The following is a 19,019-nucleotide window of genomic DNA, read 5'->3' on the forward strand; positions in this document are numbered from 1 at the left end:
CATAATGGATTCACTCTCTTCCAGTGATGTAGCCTGGCTTGGCAGCACCTGGGGAAAGCAAACCATTGCGACCCCACCACCACCACACACACACCAAGCTCACAATTGAGGGTGGGGATACATATAGAGGGTGAATGATCAACACTGAATACCCTCCCCACAGGGATTTATTGAGAGGTGCATGTAAATCAGGAAACTCTCAGGCTGCCATACACCAGTTCTACAGATGCTAATGCTGCATTTTTGCTGGCATAAGGAAATTATGACTTTCTTTAGAGCAATATGTGACTGCTATAGGTTAAAGCGAATGTACCACTTCACTTACTGAAATTTTTTTTTTTAACTACCTGGTTGTAGATCCTGGTAGCACGACCCATTTTTCAAACAACCGCCCAGTTCTCAACATCTGCCATGGTTTCTCGATCACAATTCAGCCCACTCTAGTCACTTGAGGCAGGCCCAGAGCCCCCAGTATCTCTTCTACTGGGTGACGTGCATTAGAATCAAGTCTGGCTGTGTCTAGGAGGAAGGGGGATATCAGTAAACTGGGGATGCAGGGCCAGCCGCCAGATGATGGAAACTGTTAGTGGTTTGAAAAATGGACTGCCCCACTGGGATATGTGTCGACCAGGTAGTATAAAAAAATGTTTTCAGTAAGCAAAGTGGTACATTCACATTAAGGTGGTACAAAAGTTTGTTGAGACAAAGCGTGCTTACTGTAGTATCCTAACCTTACATAAGCAGAATTTTCTTTCCCATCACCCCCATCTAATTAACCAGTGCCCCAAGAGTTTTCAGTCTAGCAGTTCCATGGTTTTAGAGTAATGAAATGGCTATCTTTCCACAGAAAACTCATGGAAGCCATTGAGTAAATTGGCTGACTGCTGAGGGTGCAATTTTCAAGACCCCAAAAAATGAGCATAAGATGAGAACTAGCGTCAGATTTTATTTATTTATTTTTTTTCAGGATTGTCACCACAGTATTTTTTAGCTATTTGGAAACAACAATTGTCATAGCCAAAGATTTACTACCTTGTAATATCAACAAGAGCAGTATTGCGATAACCTATGGGTTACATGTAAAAGGAGAAAATTGTTTGTGACCACTAATGTGTGAAATAGCTGTCTGTTACTATACTATTATCAGTGTTGGAGCAAAGGTGATCTGAAAGCTTATTCACACCAGACACATTTCTGGTTGTTTTTTGTTCCATATATTTTCTAAACAAAAGAAATACAAACATATAAGGAACTTTTGTCACCTTACTTTGTTTTGTATCATCCTTGGTTAGTGGCGATATAAAGAATAGTTTTAAATAGAAATATCCTAAAATAACTTCCTGGCATGACAGTGAGCAATACCACAAACATATTTACTGGTCATGTTGGTAGGTCCGCAGCAGTACAAAGCAAGCTCAATGTTGCAAAAACAGGAAATTGCAATAATCATCAAAGTTCTCAGTAAAGAAACCCTATACTAAACCTTTATTATTACTTCTAAATTCTGCATGTAATAACCCAGTCATCTAAATATTTACTCATCCCGGAAAACCATGGGCCACTTCTTTTCAACGATGGGAGAACACAGACAAATGTATCCATACAAATTAGAATTGTGTCATGTGAAACTGAAATCACCAATTTCGGAAGCACCTGCACACTACTTATTATGAATTGTGGCCTCCTTACTCTCTTCCACAACAGATGTTGGGGGACAGTAGGATCAGACATGTTGGATTTCAGCTGCCCAATCCCTTGAATCTCCCTTGAAGCTGATGTCAGATGTGTTAGCCAATGCTGATCTCCCATCTTCATTTTGCCATCTTTGGTCTGAATATCATAACAAAAATTATTGAAATTATTATGCATGTCATGACTATCAAGTGCTTTTATGCTAACCTTTGACTGTAAAAACATGATATAATTATTACCATATTAATTCACAGAAGTGGCATAGCTATAGTGTGAGCAGTATGCTGCCACCCACCGTGGCTAGACCCTGGTAACAAAGAAGCCCCAAGCCCCTTCTGCCATGTAAAGGACAGCAGTGCTATTAATGACCATTGGCTGTGTAGAGGGCCCTGACTGCTCTTCCATTTTTAATTTATATTGGGCCCAATAGCTCCACATTAGTTAAATGTGTATTTGGCTCCTTTGACTATCTATGCCTGCTATGAAATGAATGATGTATCACAAACAGAGGTAATGTCAAGGTTACAATTAGTCACTGCCACAAAGTTTGGGATTGTCTAGCCTTATGAAATTATTTGCAAAGAATTTATAATGCTACAAAATAACAAAAGTAGTAGTACTCGCATGACCAATCACTTTACTTTGCTGGTGGCTGGTTTGGCCATCAGTAAAAAGTTTATGGGGGCCTTTCTATGTGAGTGGACATAGGGGTAGGGTGTGATGGAGTTTATCTTCCTGACCCCTTTGAGGGTCTGGCAGCGGCTTACCCCTTCCCATACAGAACACAGAACAGCGCGTACAGCATAGTAGGATGCCTTGGATGCAAGTCAGTTCATTACATTTCTTCCCTCCTAGATCTTTTATGATCCACTGTGAGTGGTATTATTGAAAAGTGGAAGCGTTTAGGAACCAGATCAACTTAGCCACAAAGTGACAGACCATGTAAATTTACAGATCAGAATTTCTAAGTGCTGAGAAGCATAGTGAACAAAAGTTGTCAACAATCTGCTGATTTAAAAACTAAACAGAGATGAGTTTCTGTGGCTGAGCAGCTGCACCAAGCACAATGCCAAGTGTCAGGGGGAGTGGTGTAAAGCAGAATACCAATAGAGCAATGAAAACTTGTTATTTGGAGTGACAAATCTTGGCTTTCTAACAGTCTGCTGGATAGATCTGGGTTTGGCAAATGCCAGGAGAATGTTGTTCTTCTGAATGCATTGTGCTAACGAGGAGGGATAATGCTATGGCATTGTTTTTCAAGGGTTGGCCTTGGCACCTTAGTCTCAGTGAAGAGAAATCTTAAAGGGAACCAATCACTAGAAAATCGCCCCTGCAGCTATCAATACATTTCTATATGGCCCCAAGTACTGTTTCCAGCCATATAAGTAAGCACTATGAACATTACTTATTTGGCCAGAAAATGCACTTTGTAAATCCTAGCTATATAGGTTTGGGCAGTAGCGGATTATAATTGGTCCATTTCAGGCGGTAGCCCGGGTCCTGAGTTCCTGGGGGGCCCATGGCCACCCAAACAGACTTATACTTTCAGTAGAGTATTGTCTCCTCGCTACAGTTCTGCTATGATTTCCAAAAATCTCAGCTTTTTTACCTCGATTTTGCACAAATTTTGCACAGATCATCATGACATTATCTATCCTGTACTATGTACACCAGGCTAGTGCTGCCATAGTTACAGTGGGGTCTGGGGGCCCAGGCTTCGTGAACAGCCCGGGGCCTATGGTAAAGTTAATCTGCCCCTGGGTATGGGGGTAGTCCTCAGCTGCTATCTAGTCATGGTTAGCGGGAAACATCATGCTCAGGGACGGCCCCAAAATGATGCTGCAGGCTTTTATACAACAATGCTCCCAGGGAGGCATGATTACCGAAAATGTTTCCCACCAGCTTGGACTAGATAGAAGCTGAGGACCAGCCCATGCCTACATAGCTAGGATTTACAAAGTTCAGGCCATATTAGTAACACTCGTAGCGATTACATGGCTAGAAACTCTGGGATTGTCCAGCCATCAGTTATGTTGCCTGAACGTCACCCACCCTCCCCATATACAGGAACATTGTTGTCTATGAGGAGCGCTGTTGCTGCAGCTTATCTCTTTCTTAACAAGGCAGTGATTTTCTATCACAGCCGACCCCTATCACCATCGACATAATCTGGTTGGCTCATACACTATAGAGAAACGGCCAAGTCTGCCACGAGCAGCGGGTTCAGCCAACCTTTATGCTCTGTTCTGCTAGGCTGAATAGCTCCTAGTTAAAGGAATTGAACCGTGTAGGTGGCTGACCCTATGGCACAGTTGAGAAGATAGATGTCATATGTGTATTTAAAAAAAAAAAAAAACTATGTCAAATTTCTGCTGCTTTGTTTTTTTGCTATTGTATTATGTATCAGTCTATTTTTTTATGGAGTAAAATACCCTTCTATAAAAGTACAAGCGTTCCAGGTTACTTGCAATGAACTTTGGAGTTTAAATTTAAATTAATTAAAAATGTTGCTCTATTAAATTCCTCATCAGTTTTTCTTTTGCTTCCACAAGTCAAAACAAATAATTAATACACAATATAGCATCAACCTCATCGAGATGATTTAGCAACACTGAAAATGAACATGTCATTTTGCCTATTAGAATAGATCTATCTACTTATCAAAAGAATGGTTGAAATGCGCCAGCCTATCAATCATTGCTGACCTACACACGCTTTGCAGTTTAGCTAACAACGACACATAATTTGTTCTTTAGTAGAAGGTCACATGCTGCCAAAAGCTCCACAAACAATGAACCAATTTATATGAAGCCTGATACAATTCACAAAGAGAAATTAGTTTACAATATGTAAAACGTTTTTACTCCTACAAGACACCTAAACACATTACACTGACAGTATAGAGACATATAGAAAAATATTAACACAAATTACAATGTAAACATAGCATGGATAGTAAACTAAAGTAAATATCTATAAATTATGATGTGTTGCTTAGACATGACACTCTGTAAGTCAACAAGGCTCAACCCCCACATCACTAATCAATGCCTTTTATATATGTAAATGCTGCACTTGTTTATTGGATCCTCCTTTAACCCATAGCTGCACCAGGACGTTATTGAACGTCCTCGTGCCGCTATGGGAGTTCAGAGGGGGGTCGCGCGGCGACCACCCTCTGAACTGCCGCGATCCCGGGTGCCGCGTGTAGCCCGGGCTCGCGGCTATTAGCGGGCACGGTCCGATCGCCGTGCCCGCTAATTAAGTACTTAGAAGCAGCTGTCAAAGTTGACAGCTGCTTCTAAATACTTCTTCAAACGCATACCTGGTGGTCTAGTGGGGGGATCGCCCCCCTGCGGCGCGATTGCGGGGGGGCGATCCCCGCATCCATACCGGGCCGGGGTCTGCTCCGTAATGGCGCTGATCCCGGCTCGGCATTCTATTGCATTTGGCTGCAGCAGCCAAAAGCAATAGAACACCGATCTCATGGATTCATGCAGTATAACTATACTGCATGGATCTCTATGAGAGATCAGAGTACATATACTAGAAGTCCCCCAGGGGGGCTTCTAGTATATGTGTAAAGTAAAAGAAAAATGTATTTTTAATAACACAAAACCCCCTCCCCTAATAAAAGTCTGAATCACCCCCCTTTCCCCATTTTATAAATAAAAATAAATTAATTAATTAATAAACAAACATGTTTGCTATCGCCGCGTGCGTAATCGCCCAAACTATTAATTAATCACATTCCTGATCTCACACGGTAAACGGCGTCAGCGCAAAAAAATCCCAAAGTGCAAAATTGCGCAATTTCTGTCGCATCAAATCCAGAATAATTGTAATAAAAAGCGATCAAAAAGTCATATATGCGCAATCAAGGTACCGATAGAAAGATCACATCATGGCGCAAAAAATGACACCTCACACAGACCCATAGACCAAAGGATAAAAGCGCTATAAGCCTGGGAATGGAGCCATTTTAAGTGACGTATATTTGTTAACAACGGTTTGAATTTTTTACAGGCCATGAGATACAATATAAGTTATACATGTTACATATCGTTTTAATCGTAACAACTTGAGGAACATGCATAACAAGTCAGTTTTACCCCAGGGTGAATGGCGTAAAAACACATTTCCCCCAAATAAAAGAAATGCGTTTTTTTTTTCAATTTCACCACACTTTGAATTTTTTTCTGGTTTCCCGACACATTTTAGGCAAAAATTACATCTGCCATAGCAAAGTACAATTAGTTGCGCAAAAAATAAGGGCTCACTTGGGTCTCTAGGTGGAAAAATGCAGGCGCTATGGCCTTATATACACGAGGAGGGAAAAACAAAAATGCAAAAATAAAAACTGGCTGTGTCCCCTAAGGGTTAAAACCAGCAGCAGACAGGTCAAGCGTCCTGGATTTCCTAGGAGCCAACCATGCCCTAGGCTAGGTTGAGACAATATGCAGCCAATAATGTATTATATTCCTATACTTAAGGTTTTGCCATGGATTTCTAGCGGACCTTTTGAAGGAAAAATACAGGGCCGTTTTAATACATTGATGGGCCCGGTGCACAGCCCTCAAGAGTGCCCCCCCCCCTCTTCCCTTTCAGCACATGGTATAATGTACTGAATTTGCCCCCACACTGTATCAAAAGCCACAATACGTACAGTAGTTACCTTATAACACTATTTCCACCATACAGTGATTACTTTTTACATAAAAACTGCACTGAACAAAACAAAGATGTCACCAATGATACCATTACATAATACCGCCACATCATGACCCCTTCACTACAGACCCTATAACAGAGCGCAGTTACATCCAGTGACTCACCAGGGCCGTCTTCTCTGATCAGAGTCTGTCACCTTTTCTTTTTCTCTCCATCTAGCCTGGGCCACCATGAAGTCTTCTCCCAACTGTGAATCTTCTCTCCAGAATCTGCCAGACAAATATTTAAGGCTCCAACACATACAGTAGCTAGGTCCCTTGTACCCCTACTTAGTAGTTACACCCCTCCGTACCCCTATATAGTTACACCCCTCTGTGCCTCCATAGTTTTAAGGTGTCCCTGTAGTATATAGACCCTCGTGTACTCCTCCAGTTATATACAGCACTCCTGTGCACTCCCCTATTAGTATATAGACCCCCTGTGTGCTCCCACAGTAGTATATAGCCCCCCTGTGCACTCTCCCCAGTAGTATATAGACCCCCCGTGTGCTACCCCAGTAGTATATAGCTCCCCCTGTGCGCTGTCCCCAGTAGTATATAGTCTCCGCTGTGCGCTCCCCAGTAGTATAGCCCTCCTGTGCGCTCCCCAGTAGTATATATCCCCCCCTGTGCGCTCCCCGATACTATATAGCCCCCCTGTGCGCTCTCCCCAGTAGTATATAGCCCCCCTGTGCACTCTCCCCAGTAGTATATAGCCCCCATGTGCGCTCCCCCAATAATATATAGCCCCTCATGTGTGCTCCCCCAGAAGTATATAGCCCCCCTGTGCGCTCCCCCAATAGTATATAGCCCCCATGTGCGCTCCCCCAATAGCATATAGCCCCCATGTGCTCTCCCCAATAGTGTATAGCCCCCCTGTGCTCTCCCCAATAGTATATAGCCCCCTGTGCTCTCCCCCAATAGTATATAGCCCCCCTGTGCTCTCCCCCAATAGTATATAGACCCCCTGTGATCTCCCCAATGGTATATAGCCCCCTTGCTGTGCACTCCCCCAATAGTATATAGCCCCCCTGTGATCTCCCCCAATAGTATATAGCCCCCCTGTGCTCCCCCTAATAGTCTATAGCCCCCCTGTGCTCTCCCCAATAGTCTATAGCCCCCCTGTGCTCTCCCCAACAGTATATAGCCCCCTTGCTGTGCGCCCTCCCCATTAGTATATAGCACCCTTTATGTGCGCCCTCCCCATTAGTATATAGCCCCCTTCATGTGCGCCCTCCCCATTAGTATATAGCCCCCTTCATGTGCGCCCTCCCCATTAGTATATAGCCCCCTTCATGTGCGCCCTCCCCATTAGTATATAGCCCCCTTTATGTGCGCCCTCCCCATTAGTGTATAGCCCCCTTCATGTGCGCCCTCCCCATTAGTATATAGCCCCCTTCATGTGCGCCCTCCCCATTAGTATATAGCCCCCTTCATGTGCACTCTCCCTCCCATATAACATAAAAAAAAAAAAAAAAAATATATATATATATATATATATACTCACCTGGATCCACGTGTTCCTCTTCTCTTTCCTCTAGTAGCTGCACTGCAGTGGTCACAAGAGGCTGCACTCCCCTTACCCTCGCGCCGACGTTCCTGTGACATCAGGCGCCAGAGGGAGAGTGCTGCCTCTTGTGACCGCAGGAAGTGCGGCCACAAGACTGACTGACAGGGAGCTCTCTCTCTGTCAGTACCGCTGCTGCTGAATCGCAGCAGCGGGCGGGGCAGCGGCGAACGGGGGGGGCCTGCAGGGGGCGCCATGGATGGGTAAGTAGATTACTCATCCATGGCGCTCCCCCCTGAGAGGCTGGTGGCCAGAACCCTGTGCGACCGCACTGGTCGCACATAGCAACGGCCGGCCTGCTCGGGGTGGGCCCCTTTAACCAGTAGGCCAGGTGCACATGCACTATGTGCCCTCTGGTTAAAGCGGCGCTGGCCAAATAGGATGCAACATTTCACTAAAAATTTGCAATACATGGGGCACTAAATTGTCAACATGTAGGACATGCTGGAAATATAAATACCAGAAGCATGGCCTAAATTATGCTCTGATTTTCTTTTTCCCAAAATGTGAAAATTGGTTTCTTTACACCTAGAGATGAGCGAGTACTAAAATGCTCGGGTGCTCGTTATTCAAGTCGAATTTTTCCCAATGCTCAGGTGCTCGTTTCGAATAAGAAACCCCATTGAAGTCAATGGGAGACTCGTTCATTTTTGCAGGGGACACAGGGAAGGTTGCCTGAAAACCTGTAAACCTCAGAAAATGATGGAAGCACCAAGGAAATACACAGGAAACAGCAGGGTCAGCATGTATGGATGCCTGACGCTGCCTAATTGCACCATTACTCCAAATTCTGGGCAACAGCCTGGTGGTGACCCTCAAGACAATTTTGGGCAACAGTGTAGTGGCGAGCCTTTAAAAAATCGTTTGTGAGAGCCAGGAGGTGACCCTCAGAAACAATTGGTTAGAAAAAGCACGGTGGTGCACACCTGAATGACAGTCTGTGACTGAGATTGCAGGTGAACCCCCTAGAATTGTAGTCTGGCACACCTTGGTGGTGAACCCTTAAATTACATAGTTTGACTGTGATTGCAGTTAACAGCATGGGGATGAATCCCAGGATGACTTTTTAAGACTGAGATTGCAGTTTACAGCATGGCAGTGAACCCCAGAGTGTCTTAGTTAGACTAAGATAGCAGCTAAACCACTCAAAAATGTAGCCTGACACTGCATGGCATTGACAACAGAGTGACCAAGTTAGACTGGGGTAGCAACTGAACCACCCAAAAATTTAGCCTGACACAGCATGGCAGGGACAACAGAGTGACCAAGTTAGATGAGATAGCAGGTGAACCACCCAAACATTCAGCCTGACACAGCATGGTGGTAAAAACAGAGTTAGCAAGTTAGATGAGATAGCAGGTGAACCACCCAAACATTCAGCCTGACACAGTAGTTGTATGGAGCAGAGTGATCACGCAAGATGTTGGTATGGTCAGCTAGGTACTCCCTCACCATCTTTCTGAACAGTTCCCCCCTACTCTGTCTAGACTGGTGACAGGTAACAAAGTTGTGCTGGGGTGCCAAAAAACTGGCAAAGGCCTTGGAGAGTGTTTTCCTGCCAGTGCTTGACAAGCTGCCTGCTCCCCTCCTCTCCCACGCTAGTTGGCCAACAGAACTTAGTCCTCTGTCGCTAGCAGTGTCAGATGGGTAAGATAGTTTCATCTTGTGCACCAAGGCCTGTTGATATTGATTCACTCTCATACTCCTTTCCTCTACAGGAATGCGAGTGGAAAAGTTCTGCTTGGATTGGGGGTCCAGGAGGGTGAACACCCAGTAATCGTTGTTGGCAAAATTGTTTTTAATGCGACGGTCATGGGAAAGGCAGCCTAACATAAAGTCAGCCATGTGTGCCAGAGTCCCAACACGCAAGAATTGGACTGCTTGGAAGACTGGAGTTAATGTAACTGAGAGGACACACTGATTCACTGGACTGGAGTGAATGTAACTCAGAGGTCACACACATTTACTCCAGTGCAGTAAATCAAACAGATAGCAAAAAATGTATTCACTAGACTGCGGTTGGTGTGCCTCAGACCACACACTTGTTCACTGGACTGGAGTGAATGTAACAGATAGCAAAAACGTATTTACTAGACTGTGGTTGGTGTGCCCCAGAGCACACACCTGTTCACTGGACTCAAGTGAATGTATCGGAGAGGACACACACATTCACTCCAGTGCACTGAATTAAACTGATAGCAAAAATGTATACACTAGACTGTGGTTGGTGTACCGCAGAGCACACACTTGTTCACTGGACTGTACTAAATGTATCTGAAAGCAAACATGTATTCATGAGACTGTAGTAAATATAACTGAGGGCAAAAATGTATTCACTAAACTGTTGTTAATAGTACGTAAGAGCACGCACCAGTATTTGGCGAGCCTAAAATGTACCTCTAAAATACTTGGATAAATAACAGATAGCACTCATCAGTATTAGGCAAGCCAAGAATATACCACTAAGGTTTTTTTTTAATAGCGTAAGTTGCAGTATGCGGCCAGGATAGGTGTAGCTGCATTACAGGTCCCAGCAAGCCAAGATGTTGCAGCAAAAATGAGTACTGGGTGGACTTTTGGTGTAGTCTATGGAGTCTGTGTGTACTCAGTGCTGTTTGTTTTAGACCCCCGTTACACTGCACACTGCACAGCCAGGATAGGTGTAGCTGCACTACTGGTCCCAGCAAGCCAAGATGCCGCAGCAAAAATTTGTACTGGCAGGACTTTTGATGTAGTCTATGAAGTCTGTCTGTACCAGGTACCAGGTGCTGTATATTTTAGGGCACCCGTTGAAATGGACGCTACACAGCCAGGATAGGTATAGCTGCACTACAGATCCCAGCAAGCCAAGGTACAGCAGCAGCAAAAATGAGTACTAAGAGGACTTTGGGCAATTTCTTTGGGGTCTATGTGGACCACGTGCTGTCCCCTTTCTGGCACCAGTCGCTCTGCACAGTGTGCAGCCAAGATGGCGGTAGCTGCACTACAAGTCCCAGCCAGCAGCCAAGAGGAGGCCAAAAAAAATATAGTTGTGGCCCTTAGAAGGACTGTTGGGTTCTTTGTTGATGATTCCTGCCTAACAGATAGTATTTTCCCCACCCTAACACTCTCCCTGACAGACAGCAGCTCTCTCCCTAAGCTCATCCAGTCTGCGTCTAAAGCGAGCATCACGGGACCTAATTCTTATATGCCCAGGTCATCTGATCTGGCCAGCCAATCGCTGCTATGGACGTGCAGGGGTTCCCAAGTGATGCTAGGAGGTCCCAAAGCCTCCCCTGCATGTTGATTGGCTGGGAAAAAGCCGCCAAACGTGCAGGAAGAGGAAGATGGCATTTCCTCGAGTATCGCGAGATGCTCTCCCGAGCACCTTTGAGTACCGTAATACTCGAACAAGTACCAAGCTTCGGAAGAGCATGTTTGCTTATCTCTTTTTAAAACGTATTTATGCACATCAGGTATCTACAATAAATCAACCACACCAGAACACGGCTGTAGCATTGGTAATCCAAGCACATTGGCGTCTTGAGCCCCTGATTGTTGTCATATTTTGCCGTTTACATATAGTATTACTTTTCTATATATAGAAATACTGATTCTGAATTACATTATACATGACTGTTCCAAGCTGCTTTCACATTTCTGCTGACTTCACAATTGAAATGTCTCAACATTCCTCCCTAGCTCCATGTTTGCCCAGACCTTTGTGTAATGATTTGCATTAAGGGAAGAGTAATCTCTCTCTCTCTTTTTTTTTTTAACCAGACACTGTACTGTTATCTGATGTAGATAAAATTCTCCCACTACATTGTAGGAGCTCAACTAAAGGTCACCAAACAAATTGTATTAATATAAGCTGAACCCACTAAAATCAGTGACCATCTAATCGGCCGATTAAAGGACAGGGGCTCTGCAAGAAATGCTCCTTTGGCTGATAATCGGTCCAAGTAAAAGTGACAGTGATCAGCCGAGGAGCAGGAAAACATCCCATCCTTGGGTGATTATCTGTTTAGAGAAGGCTTTAAAATTTATCATTATGGGCCATACATCTTCCTGTGTAAGGGTATGTGCACACTGAGGAAAACACACCGAGAACTTATGGCAGATTCCCCCGCTTATCTCCATGCACTCCTGCTTCACTCTTTGCCTGTGCCATAGACTCCATTCTATAGTCAAGCAGATTCCGCCATCCGTCCGAAGAATGAACCTGTTCAATCTTTTGGTGGATGGTTGAATCTGCCTGACCAGAGAATGGAGTCTATGGCACAGGCCGAGAGTGAAGTGGGAGCATGTGGGGATGAGCTGTGGAATCTGCCGCAAGTCCTCCACGTGTTTTTCTCAGTGTGCACATACCCTAAACTCCTAAGGGTCCTTTTACACCAAAAAATTTCTTACCCGCATCCTGCTCTCCGGCACTCCCGTTCTGCTCTCCGGCAACTGCTGCCTTCAGACCACCCCAATTCTGGAGGAGATTAAGGGTTAGACAGGAGAGCCAGAGATGCCGGATTAGCTTCTTTTTGCTATTAGACTCACACAGGGTCTAATAAGAGATAAGCACCTGACAACGGATGGCAGCAAAGGGCACACAAACGATCCAGCAGTCCTTAGGACAGCCCACCCCACATTGAGCTCAAGCTGTGTAAAGACCCTGTAAACAGGCTCCTATGTGCCGAGATCAGCACTTACTGATAGCGTGGGGTCAGGTGATAAAATAAGGCCCTAATGTGTATGGGGGACTCTTGACTCAATCTCAGACAGTAAATGCCGGCAATGAAGGATCAGGCCATTTGGATTTAGTCATGACCATTTATTTGTTTCCAATGGGGGGGGGGGAGTGTAATGTATAAAGGGTACATTACCCCTACCTGTAGGAGCTGTAAAAAAAGAGTGTTCAGCAAACATGACCATCATGTAGAAGACCAAATAAAACAAGGCACCATCAGAGGTCTTGTGAAGACTGTGCTTTGATTATACCTACACAGTATTAGGTAAGTAATTGTGAAGTTACGTCTGATTGGTGTACAACCAGTCTAATTACTGTGTCTAAAAATTAAACTGTCTACTGTTTCTGGTGATAACTATCAGAACTGTGAACACAGCTTTTTACTACATTACAGGCTGTAATTCAGAGCCAGTAAGAGATAAGTGCTGCAATGTAATTACAATGGTACTCAACTTATTATGCGGATTACTTTTATAGACCCTGTAAAATGTTGTTTACAGGTGAACATGTGATTAAAAAAAACATGAAAGAAATTGCTATCATGCCAAGACAGGCTGGCACTAAAGCAAAATAATGTCTCTACAGCAGCCATTGTTATCCTTCTATTCCCCACTGTAAGAGCAATGAGACTACAGAACTCTAAAGGAGGGTTAGGGTGGTATTACACAGCCCAATGGTCTTTGTAAGTGAGTGCTGATCTGCTAGATCGGTGCTCGTTTACAGAGCCTGTTATATGGCTTAAGAATTATGTGGCAAGGGCTGTAATTATATATTGTTAACAATGTCCGTGCAGCATTTGCTTTATACAGAAAATAATAAAGTTATACTTACCTAACCAGGCTTGCCAATATCCAAATGCCTTTTCTCCAATCACCACAGCTGCCGCTAAAGCTTCTGAAGCCATCTCAGAAGTGACAGGCCACTTACCAATCACTGACCGAGGTGGGATAGTGCTGCGGCTAGTGATTGGCTAAACGGCCTTTCACTTCTGAGAGTGCTTCAGAAGCTTTAGGCTGCATTCACACGTTTTGGGAAGTTGTCCGTGCTCACGGATCTGTGCGCACGGACAATTTTACAGCCCATTGCTTTCTATCCGTGATCCGTTCCGTTGAAAAATAGGACATGTCATTACTCGGAACGGATGCACGGAAAGGATTCCCCATAGAAATCAATGAGATCCGTGTTTTTCCCAGATGTACACGGATGTTACATCTGTGTTCATCCGTGAAAAACATGGATGTGATGTAATCAATGTCATTTAAAATGCTGTAAGACAGATCCGTGAAAAAAACGGACACGGATACAAAACGGATGCAAAACGGACTGTTTTGCACGGATCACGGAGGTAGCTGCCGGACCACAATCACGGACCGGGAAAATAACTGAACGTGTGAATGCAGCCTTAGCGGTGGCTGTGGGGAGTGAGGAATGCAGAAGGTCACCGGAGGAGCCTGGACATGTAAGTATAATGTTTATTATTTCCTTTGCATCCTATATAGAAGACAATTTATACCAATTTATGCCAATTTAAACCCCAGAAGTAGATGAAACGCGCTTTGGGGCTTGGTGGCATCCCAGATGAGCAGCATAACACTCTGTACATGTTTACCACTGCAGAAGCCAATTTGTGTATTTGTGTAAGTTATAGATGGGAACAGAAGGAGCAGGATAGCTCAAACACTTAATCATTGGTTACTTGCCACTGTGAGTGACTTAGAAAGTTCATTATATGGGCTTGTGTACATTTGTTTGTTATTATCTTATGCTGTGTAGTCTAGGGTGGCTTTTTTCCAAGTGTTGATTTCAGCATTTAGTATTGTCGTATTACATGTAGCTATCGTTTTAAACAATAAAAGTAGCATTTATTAAATTTGTGTTATTACTTATTTTTGGTAATCTTCTTTTTCTATATAGGTTGTATTGTTTTTATAAGCCCCCTAGCTTTTAAGTGGCAATGCTTGTATTTGTATACTCGAATATTTATCATTTTTTTTATACTGTCATCAGCTACTAACCGTGGATCACCATTACACATAGTGATAAGCCGTCAAGTGGACAATTTTTATTTTTTTATTTTTTAAGAATGTTGAAAACACAACAATCAGCTGATGATCGGCTCCTGGGCTGATTGTTTTCTTTATTAGGGTCCATTTACACAGAAAGATTAGCTGACAGATTATCTGCCAAAGATTTGAAGCCAAAGCCAGGAACGGACTGAAACAGAGATCAGGTCATAAAGGAAAGCCTGAGATTTCTCCTAGTTTCAAATCCATTCCTGGCTTTGGCTTCAAATCTTTGGGAGATAATCTGTCAGATAATCTTTCTGTGTAAATGGACCCTTAAAGGGGTAGTGCACCAAAAAAAAATTTCTTTCAAATCAACTGCTGCCATGAAGTGCCAGAGATTTGTAATTTACTTCTATTAAAAAATCTCAAGCCTTCCAGTACCTATCAGCTGCTGTGTGTCCAGCAGGAAGTGGTGTTTTCTTTCCTGTCTGACACAGTGCTCTCTGTTGCCTCCTCTGTCCATGTCAGGAACTGTCTGGAGAAGGAGCAAATCCCCATAGAAAACCTCTCCTGCTCTCCAGACTGGAAATAATACCACTTCCTGCTAGGCATACAGTAGCTGAAAAGTACTGGAAGGCTTGAGATTTTTTAATAGAATTAAATTACAAATCTCTGGCACTTCATGGCAGCAGTTGATTTGAAAGAAAAAAAAATTTGGTGCACTACCCCTTTAAGCTGGGTTTACACGGAGCGATAATTCGCCCAATCGTACGATTAACGATTTCTAAGTAACGATTTTTCTTTTATAACGATCAGCGTTTAGACGGTACGATATATCGTACGGAAAAATCGTTTTGCGATCGCGGGCCTGCAGCCCGGCCTGCCCCCACCCCCGCCGCTCTGATCGCCCCCCGGCCGCCTCTCCGATCTCCCCACCGCCGCCGCTCCGATCGCCCCCCCCCCTGCGGCCGCTCTGATCGCCCCCTCGCTCCAATCGCCACCGCCGCCGCCGCTCCGATCGTCCCCACCGCCGCGGCCAAGAGCATATGTTACCTGCTCCGCGCAGCAGGTCTTCCGACATCCCTGGCTCCCATCTTCAGCGCATTGATTGGCTGAAGAGATGTGTCGGGAATTTCAAACGGCTCCTCTTCAGCCGATCAGTGCTCCTCTTCAGCACTGATTGGCTGAAGGGGAGCCGTTTGAAATTCCCGGCTACCCTCTTCAGCCAATCAATGCTCTGAAGATGGGAGCCGGGGATGTCGGAAGACCTGCTGCGCGGAGCAGGTAACATATGCTCTTGGACGCGGCGGTGGGGACGATCGGAGCGGGGGGGGCGATCAGAGCGGCGGCAGGGGGGGGGCGATCGGAACGGAGGCGGGGGGCGATCGGAGCGGCCGCGGGGGTGGCGATTGGGGCGGCGCAGGGGGCTGCTGGGGGCGGGCTGCGGGCGGGCCGGGCTGCAGGCCCGCGATTGCAAAACGATTTTTCCGTACGATACGACGATTTATGAACATGTTAAAAGATCAAAATGAAAGATTTTTCGATCATTCGCCGCGTTTACACCTACGATTATCGTTCGAATTCGATCGTTATTGTGAAAATTCGCCCGATAATCGCTCCGTGTAAACTTAGCATTACACGGAATGATATCTGCCCGAACTGGCATGATTCAGCAGATAATCGCTCCATGTAATAGGACCCAGGGATGTGTTCTGATTGCTAGACTTTTCTAAACTATAGAAAATTGGCCTCAACCTCATGGTGGTATTGGGCCTTTTTTTGATCAACACAGCAGGGTACTAGGCCAAATCAGATGAATGTCTTCTTTCAGCTTTACAAGCTATGTTACTGTTTCAGCTCCGTTTAATATAAAATGACGAACGTCATTTAGCTGTCTGGCCACCCATCGGTATAATGACGGCTGTTGGTACATTATTCTAGTTCAGGACTAATTGGCCTTTGGGTGTGTCTTTAATTGAAAAGTCTATTGCATTTAATAGTAAAAACGGTGAAAGAGCAGTGAAAAAAGAAAAACTGTGTGTAAACAACTAAAAAATAACGTCCGCTGTTTGCAATACATGTCTGAAAATAATTGTTATGATCACTATTTTGACGTCCGCGCAGACAACTTGCATTATTTAATACATTGTGTGCATTGGACATCTGTCATCCCAGTGACTTCAATGCATTGCATTGAAGTCAATTAAATCATGGCAAAAACGGACGTCTTTTTAAATAGCAAAAGTGTCCTCCTTTTCTCTTTTTTTGACATTGTGTGAACATAGCCTAACAGAGACCAGTGCTTCCCCTCCTTATAGAACAGAAGTAAAATCCCACCAGTGTACCCTCTCCTCTAATATCTAAACATATTGTATCATTCATAGAATTAATGAATAGGCCCTATGAGATTTTAATATCTTTTTGAGCATGATGCACCATAATTCCATATACTAAAGTCTATATATTTGAATTAATATAGATTATAAACTATGCTTAGCTAGTTAGCCAACAGTGTTTTAGCCTAATTGTAGAAGCCAGAAACCAGAAGGAAGCCCTATATGATTAAACTTCTATACATGCGATATTGTTTGTGAAATTCACACGTTGTGGCGAGAAACACAAATAGCATGTGCTGCGGTGCCCATACTTCACCAGTACAGATGTCTTCTGTCTATGTTCTCTGTAAATAATTGTCACATTTTCTTCCCTACAGCCCTTTACTTCCCCAAGACAGATACCTTGACTGCAATTTAATTTAGACGACCCGCTGTCCAATGACTCACAGCTAAATAAATGTCTGAATTATGTTCCCGACCTATCTAACCTTATCCTTTTACTTCTAATACCTTTAAACGTTCATTGTGGTGCTTAGTTTTCTTTTGCAAATCCTAACATTTTATTTGTTTCTTTTTGTACCTGAGATGCATGATTGTATACGCCAAGCAGAAAATGTAAAATATAAATGGAGTGATCCATAATTCAGCATGCCCATATTTAATGCATGAGGTGTATATTTAATGAGTTTAAAATTATTTATATAATTGCTTTTTTGATGGCATGTATTTCATATCCTGTCTTCTAGGTAAATCATTCTGTAATACCCCTTAACAGTTTCATCTAGGAAGGCGTATATCAAAAGACTAGGTAGTTGCAGAGAATGGACTGGCTTTGATTGAAAAAGATATTTTAGTTTCAATTTAATTTCCAGATGAATAAAGAATTTCTCATAAGTATCTCCTATCTCATAGCATACTCATCCTACTGGCAAATAGCAAAATAGAGGAGCCCTCTGCACTCTAGAACCAATAGGGTAAAATTCAATTTCCACTACTGATTAATGCTATATTTGCACTAATATTAGGTTTGCTCCGGCCAGTGTTTTATAGCTAGTCATTCTTGGCTTTTTTATTTATTTATTTATTTTTTCTTCACTGCAGTTTTCAAAGATTCGATTTCAAGAACAAACCAGCCGGCGAGGAATAATAACAGCAATAATAACAGTATAGAGAAACAGAGGTGAACTTTGGAAGTGCGGCTCTACTTTGAGCAAACAGATGTCTCTGCACGTTTGCAGTCTCTGAGAAAAATAAACACCGACAAATGTGACAGTTGAGATTTCCAGCTTTACTATTAATATTGTGATTACATAGTTCATCACCGAGAGGTTGGGAGGATTTAGCCATTTTGCCATTGCTGAAATATTTAGTTATCTGCGTTACAAAAGACTTTTACATTTTCATACAGGCAGATTTGTTAAAGCTTTATTTTTAATACTTTTAATATACCGTGGCCTTGAGGCTATGTTGGCACACTCTCATAATGGCGGCCGGTCATGTTTATTGGATGGCCGTCATATACTGGCAAAGAATAGTCATTGTTTTAAAACAATGGGGGACATTTATTAAGGAGTCTGATGTGTGTCACTCTCCTAATGGGGATTGGTGTGTATTTTGTTCCAATAGCTTGTGACTGATTCATTAAAATGTAGTACTGCCATAGTGAATGCATCTAAAAAGTCACAAAAATTGCGCAATTATATTCACCTGATACTGACCAGACATAGGCTTGCACCTGTTTGTGCAACTTTTTAAAAAGTCGCAAATGATAAATTGGGCGCTAATCCTGGAATATGTGAACTTTTGGGTGAATACTCAAAACAGGCAGATTAAAAAAAAAAAGTTGCATCTAAAAAATGTTCGCCTGTCGAATACTGGTTCATAAATAGAACTTAGACCAAAAATGGGCAAAAAATCCAACGATTCACCTAAAAATAGGCGCAAAACCCTTAATAAATTTCCACCATTGTCTGTTATTTGTATAACAAT

This window comes from Dendropsophus ebraccatus, chromosome 6, assembly GCF_027789765.1.
Source record: "Dendropsophus ebraccatus isolate aDenEbr1 chromosome 6, aDenEbr1.pat, whole genome shotgun sequence".
Taxonomy (NCBI): domain Eukaryota; kingdom Metazoa; phylum Chordata; class Amphibia; order Anura; family Hylidae; genus Dendropsophus; species Dendropsophus ebraccatus.